This window comes from Accipiter gentilis, unplaced genomic scaffold (genome assembly GCF_929443795.1).
Source record: "Accipiter gentilis unplaced genomic scaffold, bAccGen1.1, whole genome shotgun sequence".
NCBI classification, from domain to species: Eukaryota; Metazoa; Chordata; class Aves; order Accipitriformes; family Accipitridae; genus Astur; species Astur gentilis.
Window position 1 is genome coordinate 774,298 of NW_026061075.1, and position 10,576 is coordinate 784,873.

Genomic DNA, 10,576 nt, shown 5'->3' on the forward strand with positions numbered 1-10,576 from the left:
TCCTGTTGTGCGTGTGAATAGGCTGCAGGGGGACGGTGAAGACCAGCAACAGCTTTCAGGGCTGCCACCTTCCGTGTGGGACAAGGAGCCGGACGTGTGCCTTTTCGGAATCAGGCTCTGCCGAGGACGAGATCCATGAGATGTTCCTCCTCTGGGCATGCCCGGGTCCCAGATCCTGTTGTGCCTGTGAATAGGCTGCAGGGGGACGGTGAAGACCAGCAACATCTTTCAGGGCTGCCACCTTCCGTGTGGGACAAGGAGCCGGACGTGTGCCTTTTCGGAATCAGGCTCTGCCGAGGACGAGATCCATGAGATGTTCCTCCTCTGGGCAAGCCCACGTCCCAGATCCTGTTGAGCCTGTGAATAGGCTGCAGGGGGACGGTGAAGACCAGCAACAGCTTTCAGGGCTGCCACCTTCCGTGTGGGACAAGGAGCCGGACGTGTGCCTTTCCGGAATCAGGCTCTGCTGAGGACGAGAGCCATGAGATGTTCCTCCTCTGGGCAAGCCCACGTCCCAGATCCTGTTGTACCTGTGAATAGGCTGCAGGGGGACGGTGAAGACCAGCAACAGCTTTCAGGGCTGCCACATTCCGTGTGGGACAAGGAGCCGGACGTGTGCCTTTTCGGAATCAGGCTCTGCCGAGGACGAGAGCCATGAGATGTTCCTCCTCTGGGCAAGCCCACGTCCCAGATCTTGTTGTGCCTGTGAATAGGCTACAGGGGGACGGTGAAGACCAGCAACAGCTTTCAGGGCTGCCACCTTCCGTGTGGGACAAGGAGCCGGACGTGTGCCTTTTCGGAATCAGGCTCTGCCGAGGACGAGATCCATGAGATGTTCCTCCTCTGGGCAAGCCCGGGTCCCAAATCCTGTTGTACCTGTGATTAGGCTGCAGGGGGACGGTGAAGACCAGCAACAGCTTTCAGGGCTGCCACCTTCCGTGTGGGACAAGGAGCCGGACGTGTGCCTTTTCGGAATCAGGCTCTGCCGAGGACGAGATCCATGAGATGTTCCTCCTCTGGGCATGCCCGGGTCCCAGATCCTGTTGTGCGTGTGAATAGGCTGCAGGGGGACGGTGAAGACCAGCAACAGCTTTCAGGGCTGCCACCTTCCGTGTGGGACAAGGAGCCGGACGTGTGCCTTTTCGGAATCAGGCTCTGCCGAGGACGAGATCCATGAGATGTTCCTCCTCTGGGCATGCCCGGGTCCCAGATCCTGTTGTGCCTGTGAATAGGCTGCAGGGGGACGGTGAAGACCAGCAACATCTTTCAGGGCTGCCACCTTCCGTGTGGGACAAGGAGCCGGACGTGTGCCTTTTCGGAATCAGGCTCTGCCGAGGACGAGATCCATGAGATGTTCCTCCTCTGGGCAAGCCCACGTCCCAGATCCTGTTGAGCCTGTGAATAGGCTGCAGGGGGACGGTGAAGACCAGCAACAGCTTTCAGGGCTGCCACCTTCCGTGTGGGACAAGGAGCCGGACGTGTGCCTTTTCGGAATCAGGCTCTGCCGAGGACGAGATCCATGAGATGTTCCTCCTCTGGGCAAGCCCACGTCCCAGATCCTGTTGTGCCTGTGAATAGGCTGCAGGGGGACTGTGAAGACCAGCAACAGCTTTCAGGGCTGCCACCTTCCGTGTGGGACAAGGAGCCGGACGTGTGCCTTTTCGGAATCAGGCTCTGCCGAGGACGAGATCCATGAGATGTTCCTCCTCTGGGCAAGCCCGGGTCCCAGATCCTGTTGTACCTGTGAATAGGCTGCAGGGGGACGGTGAAGATCAGCAACAGTTTTCAGGGCTGCCACCTTCCGTGTGGGACAAGGAGCCGGACGTGTGCCTTTTCGGAATCAGGCTCTGCCGAGGACGAGAGCCATGAGATGTTCCTCCTCTCAGCAAGCCCGGGTCCCAGATCCTGTTGTACCTGTGAATAGGCTGCAGGGGACGGTGAAGACCAGCAACAGCTTTCAGGGCTGCCACCTTCCGTGTGGGACAAGGAGCCGGACGTGTGCCTTTTCGGAATCAGGCTCTGCCGAGGACGAGAGCCATGAGATGTTCCTCCTCTGGGCAAGCCCGGGTCCCAGATCCTGTTGTGCCTGTGAATAGGCTGCAGGGGGACGGTGAAGACCAGCAACAGCTTTCAGGGCTGCCACCTTCCGTGTGGGACAAGGAGCCGGACGTGTGCCTTTTCGGAATCAGGCTCTGCCGAGGACGAGATCCATGAGATGTTCCTCCTCTGGGCATGCCCGGGTCCCAGATCCTGTTGTGCCTGTGAATAGGCTGCAGGGGGACGGTGAAGACCAGCAACATCTTTCAGGGCTGCCACCTTCCGTGTGGGACAAGGAGCCGGACGTGTGCCTTTTCGGAATCAGGCTCTGCCGAGGACGAGAGCCATGAGATGTTCCTCCTCTGGGCAAGCCCACGTCCCAGATCCTGTTGTGCCTGTGAATAGGCTGCAGGGGGACGGTGAAGACCAGCAACAGCTTTCAGGGCTGCCACCTTCTGTGTGGGACAAGGAGCCGGACGTGTGCCTTTTCGGAATCAGGCTCTGCCGAGGACGAGATCCATGAGATGTTCCTCCTCTGGGCAAGCCCACGTCCCAGATCCTGTTGTGCCTGTGAATAGGCTGCAGGGGGACGGTGAAGACCAGCAACAGCTTTCAGGGCTGCCACCTTCCGTGTGGGACAAGGAGCCGGACGTGTGCCTTTTCGGAATCAGGCTCTGCCGAGGACGAGAGCCATGAGATGTTCCTCCTCTCAGCAATCCCGGGTGCCAGATCCTGTTGTACCTGTGAATAGGCTGCAGGGGGACGGTGAAGACCAGCAACATCTTTCAGGGCTGCCACCTTCCGTGTGGGACAAGGAGCCGGACGTGTGCCTTTTCGGAATCAGGCTCTGCCGAGGACGAGATCCATGAGATGTTCCTCCTCTGGGCATGCCCGGGTCCCAGATCCTGTTGTGCCTGTGAATAGGCTGCAGGGGCACGGTGAAGACCAGCAACAGCTTTCAGGGCTGCCACCTTCCGTGTGGGACAAGGAGCCGGACGTGTGCCTTTTCGGAATCAGGCTCTGCCGAGGACGAGATCCATGAGATGTTCCCCCTCTGGGCATGCCCGGGTCACAGATCCTGTTGTGCCTGTGAATAGGCTGCAGGGGGACGGTGAAGACCAGCAACAGCTTTCAGGGCTGCCACCTTCCGTGTGGGACAAGGAGCCGGACGTGTGCCTTTTCGGAATCAGGCTCTGCCGAGGACGAGATCCATGAGATGTTCCTCCTCTGGGCAAGCCCACGTCCCAGATCCTGTTGTGCCTGTGAATAGGCTGCAGGGGGACGGTGAAGACCAGCAACAGCTTTCAGGGCTGCCACCTTCCGTGTGGGACAAGGAGCCGGACGTGTGCCTTTTCGGAATCAGGCTCTGCCGAGGACGAGAGCCATGAGATGTTCCTCCTCTGGGCAAACCCGGGTCCCAAATCCTGTTGTACCTGTGATTAGGCTGCAGGGGGACGGTGAAGACCAGCAACAGCTTTCAGGGCTGCCACCTTCCGTGTGGGACAAGGAGCCGGACGTGTGCCTTTTCGGAATCAGGCTCTGCCGAGGACGAGAGCCATGAGATGTTCCTCCTCTCAGCAAGCCCGGGTCCCAGATCCTGTTGTACCTGTGAATAGGCTGCAGGGGGACGGTGAAGACCAGCAACAGCTTTCAGGGCTGCCACCTTCCGTGTGGGACAAGGAGCCGGACGTGTGCCTTTTCGGAATCAGGCTCTGCCGAGGACGAGAGCCATGAGATGTTCCTCCTCTGGGCAAGCCCGGGTCCCAGATCCTGTTGTACCTGTGAATAGGCTGCAGGGGGACGGTGAAGATCAGCAACAGTTTTCAGGGCTGCCACCTTCCGTGTGGGACAAGGAGCCGGACGTGTGCCTTTTCGGAATCAGGCTCTGCCGAGGACGAGAGCCATGAGATGTTCCTCCTCTCAGCAAGCCCGGGTCCCAGATCCTGTTGTACCTGTGAATAGGCTGCAGGGGACGGTGAAGACCAGCAACAGCTTTCAGGGCTGCCACCTTCCGTGTGGGACAAGGAGCCGGACGTGTGCCTTTTCGGAATCAGGCTCTGCCGAGGACGAGAGCCATGAGATGTTCCTCCTCAGGGCAAGCCCGGGTCCCAGATCCTGTTGTGCCTGTGCATAGGCTGCAGGGGGACGGTGAAGACCAGCAACAGCTTTCAGGGCTGCCACCTTCCGTGTGGGACAAGGAGCCGGACGTGTGCCTTTTCGGAATCAGGCTCTGCCGAGGACGAGATCCATGAGATGTTCCTCCTCTGGGCATGCCCGGGTCCCAGATCCTGTTGTGCGTGTGAATAGGCTGCAGGGGGACGGTGAAGACCAGCAACAGCTTTCAGGGCTGCCACCTTCCGTGTGGGACAAGGAGCCGGACGTGTGCCTTTTCGGAATCAGGCTCTGCCGAGGACGAGATCCATGAGATGTTCCTCCTCTGGGCATGCCCGGGTCCCAGATCCTGTTGTGCCTGTGAATAGGCTGCAGGGGGACGGTGAAGACCAGCAACATCTTTCAGGGCTGCCACCTTCCGTGTGGGACAAGGAGCCGGACGTGTGCCTTTTCGGAATCAGGCTCTGCCGAGGACGAGATCCATGAGATGTTCCTCCTCTGGGCAAGCCCACGTCCCAGATCCTGTTGAGCCTGTGAATAGGCTGCAGGGGGACGGTGAAGACCAGCAACAGCTTTCAGGGCTGCCACCTTCCGTGTGGGACAAGGAGCCGGACGTGTGCCTTTTCGGAATCAGGCTCTGCCGAGGACGAGATCCATGAGATGTTCCTCCTCTGGGCAAGCCCACGTCCCAGATCCTGTTGTGCCTGTGAATAGGCTGCAGGGGGACTGTGAAGACCAGCAACAGCTTTCAGGGCTGCCACCTTCCGTGTGGGACAAGGAGCCGGACGTGTGCCTTTTCGGAATCAGGCTCTGCCGAGGACGAGATCCATGAGATGTTCCTCCTCTGGGCAAGCCCGGGTCCCAGATCCTGTTGTACCTGTGAATAGGCTGCAGGGGGACGGTGAAGATCAGCAACAGTTTTCAGGGCTGCCACCTTCCGTGTGGGACAAGGAGCCGGACGTGTGCCTTTTCGGAATCAGGCTCTGCCGAGGACGAGAGCCATGAGATGTTCCTCCTCTCAGCAAGCCCGGGTCCCAGATCCTGTTGTACCTGTGAATAGGCTGCAGGGGACGGTGAAGACCAGCAACAGCTTTCAGGGCTGCCACCTTCCGTGTGGGACAAGGAGCCGGACGTGTGCCTTTTCGGAATCAGGCTCTGCCGAGGACGAGAGCCATGAGATGTTCCTCCTCTGGGCAAGCCCGGGTCCCAGATCCTGTTGTGCCTGTGAATAGGCTGCAGGGGGACGGTGAAGACCAGCAACAGCTTTCAGGGCTGCCACCTTCCGTGTGGGACAAGGAGCCGGACGTGTGCCTTTTCGGAATCAGGCTCTGCCGAGGACGAGATCCATGAGATGTTCCTCCTCTGGGCAAGCCCACGTCCCAGATCCTGTTGTGCCTGTGAATAGGCTGCAGGGGGATGGTGAAGACCAGCAACAGCTTTCAGGGCTGCCACCTTCTGTGTGGGACAAGGAGCCGGACGTGTGCCTTTTCGGAATCAGGCTCTGCCGAGGACGAGATCCATGAGATGTTCCTCCTCTGGGCAAGCCCACGTCCCAGATCCTGTTGTGCCTGTGAATAGGCTGCAGGGGGACGGTGAAGACCAGCAACAGCTTTCAGGGCTGCCACCTTCCGTGTGGGACAAGGAGCCGGACGTGTGCCTTTTCGGAATCAGGCTCTGCCGAGGACGAGAGCCATGAGATGTTCCTCCTCTCAGCAAGCCCGGGTGCCAGATCCTGTTGTACCTGTGAATAGGCTGCAGGGGGACGGTGAAGACCAGCAACAGCTTTCAGGGCTGCCACCTTCCGTGTGGGACAAGGAGCCGGACGTGTGCCTTTTCGGAATCAGGCTCTGCCGAGGACGAGATCCATGAGATGTTCCTCCTCTGGGCATGCCCGGGTCCCAGATCCTGTTGTGCCTGTGAATAGGCTGCAGGGGCACGGTGAAGACCAGCAACAGCTTTCAGGGCTGCCACCTTCCGTGTGGGACAAGGAGCCGGACGTGTGCCTTTTCGGAATCAGACTCTGCCGAGGACGAGATCCATGAGATGTTCCTCCTCTGGGCATGCCCGGGTCCCAGATCCTGTTGTGCGTGTGAATAGGCTGCAGGGGGACGGTGAAGACCAGCAACAGCTTTCAGGGCTGCCACCTTCCGTGTGGGACAAGGAGCCGGACGTGTGCCTTTTCGGAATCAGGCTCTGCCGAGGACGAGATCCATGAGATGTTCCTCCTCTGGGCAAGCCCACGTCCCAGATCCTGTTGTGCCTGTGAATAGGCTGCAGGGGGACGGTGAAGACCAGCAACAGCTTCAGGGCTGCCACCTTCCGTGTGGGACAAGGAGCCGGACGTGTGCGTTTTCGGAATCAGGCTCTGCCGAGGACGAGAGCCATGAGATGTTCCTCCTCTGGGCAAGCCCATGTCCCAGATCTTGTTGTGCGTGTGAATAGGCTACAGGGGGACGGTGAAGACCAGCAACAGCTTTCAGGGCTGCCACCTTCCGTGTGGGACAAGGAGCCGGACGTGTGCCTTTTCGGAATCAGGCTCTGCCGAGGACGAGATCCATGAGATGTTCCTCCTCTGGGCAAACCCGGGTCCCAAATCCTGTTGTACCTGTGATTAGGCTGCAGGGGGACGGTGAAGACCAGCAACAGCTTTCAGGGCTGCCACCTTCCGTGTGGGACAAGGAGCCGGACGTGTGCCTTTTCGGAATCAGGCTCTGCCGAGGACGAGAGCCATGAGATGTTCCTCCTCTCAGCAAGCCCGGGTCCCAGATCCTGTTGTACCTGTGAATAGGCTGCAGGGGGACGGTGAAGACCAGCAACAGCTTTCAGGGCTGCCACCTTCCGTGTGGGACAAGGAGCCGGACGTGTGCCTTTTCGGAATCAGGCTCTGCCGAGGACGAGAGCCATGAGATGTTCCTCCTCTGGGCAAGCCCGGGTCCCAGATCCTGTTGTACCTGTGAATAGGCTGCAGGGGGACGGTGAAGATCAGCAACAGTTTTCAGGGCTGCCACCTTCCGTGTGGGACAAGGAGCCGGACGTGTGCCTTTTCGGAATCAGGCTCTGCCGAGGACGAGAGCCATGAGATGTTCCTCCTCTCAGCAAGCCCGGGTCCCAGATCCTGTTGTACCTGTGAATAGGCTGCAGGGGACGGTGAAGACCAGCAACAGCTTTCAGGGCTGCCACCTTCCGTGTGGGACAAGGAGCCGGACGTGTGCCTTTTCGGAATCAGGCTCTGCCGAGGACGAGAGCCATGAGATGTTCCTCCTCAGGGCAAGCCCGGGTCCCAGATCCTGTTGTGCCTGTGCATAGGCTGCAGGGGGACGGTGAAGACCAGCAACAGCTTTCAGGGCTGCCACCTTCCGTGTGGGACAAGGAGCCGGACGTGTGCCTTTTCGGAATCAGGCTCTGCTGAGGACGAGATCCATGAGATGTTCCTCCTCTGGGCATGCCCGGGTCCCAGATCCTGTTGTGCCTGTGAATAGGCTGCAGGGGGACGGTGAAGACCAGCAACATCTTTCAGGGCTGCCACCTTCCGTGTGGGACAAGGAGCCGGACGTGTGCCTTTTCGGAATCAGGCTCTGCCGAGGACGAGATCCATGAGATGTTCCTCCTCTGGGCATGCCCGGGTCACAGATCCTGTTGTGCCTGTGAATAGGCTGCAGGGGGACGGTGAAGACCAGCAACAGCTTTCAGGGCTGCCACCTTCCGTGTGGGACAAGGAGCCGGACGTGTGCCTTTTCGGAATCAGGCTCTGCCGAGGACGAGATCCATGAGATGTTCCTCCTCTGGGCAAGCCCACGTCCCAGATCCTGTTGTGCCTGTGAATAGGCTGCAGGGGGACTGTGAAGACCAGCAACATCTTTCAGGGCTGCCACCTTCCGTGTGGGACAAGGAGCCGGACGTGTGCCTTTTCGGAATCAGGCTCTGCCGAGGACGAGATCCATGAGATGTTCCTCCTCTGGGCAAGCCCGGTTCCCAGATGCTGTTGTACCTGTGATTAGGCTGCAGGGGGACGGTGAAGACCAGCAACAGCTTTCAGGGCTGCCACCTTCCGTGTGGGACAAGGAGCCGGACGTGTGCCTTTTCGGAATCAGGCTCTGCCGAGGACGAGATCCATGAGATGTTCCTCCTCTGGGCAAGCCCACGTCCCAGATCCTGTTGTGCCTGTGAATAGGCTGCAGGGGGACGGTGAAGACCAGCAACAGCTTTCAGGGCTGCCACCTTCCGTGTGGGACAAGGAGCCGGACGTGTGCCTTTTCGGAATCAGGCTCTGCCGAGGAAGAGATCCATGAGATGTTCCTCCTCTGGGCATGCCCGGGTCCCAGATCCTGTTGTGCCTGTGAATAGGCTGCAGGGGGACGGTGAAGACCAGCAACAGCTTTCAGGGCTGCCACCTTCCGTGTGGGACAAGGAGCCGGACGTGTGCCTTTTCGGAATCAGGCTCTGCCGAGGACGAGATCCATGAGATGTTCCTCCTCTGGGCAAGCCCTGGTCCCAGATCCTGTTGTACCTGTGATTAGGCTGCAGGGGGACGGTGAAGACCAGCAACAGCTTTCAGGGCTGCCACCTTCCGTGTGGGACAAGGAGCCGGACGTGTGCCTTTTCGGAATCAGGCTCTGCCGAGGACGAGATCCATGAGATGTTCCTCCTCTGGGCAAGCCCGGGTCCCAGATCCTGTTGTGCCTGTGAATAGGCTGCAGGGGGACGGTGAAGACCAGCAACAGCTTTCAGGGCTGCCACCTTCCGTGTGGGACAAGGAGCCGGACGTGTGCCTTTTCGGAATCAGGCTCTGCCGAGGAAGAGATCCATGAGATGTTCCTCCTCTGGGCATGCCCGGGTCCCAGATCCTGTTGTGCCCGTGAATAGGCTGCAGGGGGACGGTGAAGACCAGCAACAGCTTTCAGGGCTGCCACCTTCCGTGTGGGACAAGGAGCCGGACATGTGCCTTTTCGGAATCAGGCTCTGCCGAGGACGAGAGCCATGAGATGTTCCTCCTCTGGGCATGCCAGGGTCCCAGATGCTGTTGTACCTGTGAATAGGCTGCAGGGGGACGGTGAAGACCAGCAACAGCTTTCAGGGCTGCCACCTTCCGTGTGGGACAAGGAGCCGGACGTGTGCCTTTTCGGAATCAGGCTCTGCCGAGGACGAGATCCATGAGATGTTCCTCCTCTGGGCAAGCCCGGGTCCCAGATCCTGTTGTGCCTGTGAATAGGCTGCAGGGGGACGGTGAAGACCAGCAAAAGCTTTCAGGGCTGCCACCTTCCGTGTGGGACAAGGAGCCGGACGTGTGCCTTTTCAGAATCAGGCTCTGCCGAGGACGAGAGCCATGAGATGTTCCTCCTCTGGGCAAGCCCGGGTCCCAGATCCTGTTGTGCCTGTGAATAGGCTGCAGGGGGACGGTGAAGACCAGCAACAGCTTTCAGGGCTGCCACATTCCGTGTGGGACAAGGAGCCGGACGTGTGCCTTTTCGGAATCAGGCTCTGCCGAGGACGAGAGCCATGAGATGTTCCTCCTCTGGGCAAGCCCACGTCCCAGATCTTGTTGTGCCTGTGAATAGGCTACAGGGGGATGGTGAAGACCAGCAACAGCTTTCAGGGCTGCCACCTTCCGTGTGGGACAAGGAGCCGGACGTGTGCCTTTTCGGAATCAGGCTCTGCCGAGGACGAGATCCATGAGATGTTCCTCCTCTGGGCATGCCCGGGTCCCAGATCCTGTTGTGCCTGTGAATAGGCTGCAGGGGGACGGTGAAGACCAGCAACATCTTTCAGGGCTGCCACCTTCCGTGTGGGACAAGGAGCCGGACGTGTGCCTTTTCGGAATCAGGCTCTGCCGAGGACGAGATCCATGAGATGTTCCTCCTCTGGGCAAGCCCACGTCCCAGATCCTGTTGAGCCTGTGAATAGGCTGCAGGGGGACGGTGAAGACCAGCAACAGCTTTCAGGGCTGCCACCTTCCGTGTGGGACAAGGAGCCGGACGTGTGCCTTTTCGGAATCAGGCTCTGCCGAGGACGAGATCCATGAGATGTTCCTCCTCTGGGCAAGCCCATGTCCCAGATCCTGTTGTGCCTGTGAATAGGCTGCAGGGGGACTGTGAAGACCAGCAACAGCTTTCAGGGCTGCCACCTTCCGTGTGGGACAAGGAGCCGGACGTGTGCCTTTTCGGAATCAGGCTCTGCCGAGGACGAGATCCATGAGATGTTCCTCCTCTGGGCAAGCCCGGGTCCCAGATCCTGTTGTACCTGTGAATAGGCTGCAGGGGGACGGTGAAGACCAGCAACAGTTTTCAGGGCTGCCACCTTCCGTGTGGGACAAGGAGCCGGACGTGTGCCTTTTCGGAATCAGGCTCTGCCGAGGACGAGAGCCATGAGATGTTCCTCCTCTCAGCAAGCCCGGGTCCCAGATCCTGTTGTACCTGTGAATAGGCTGCAG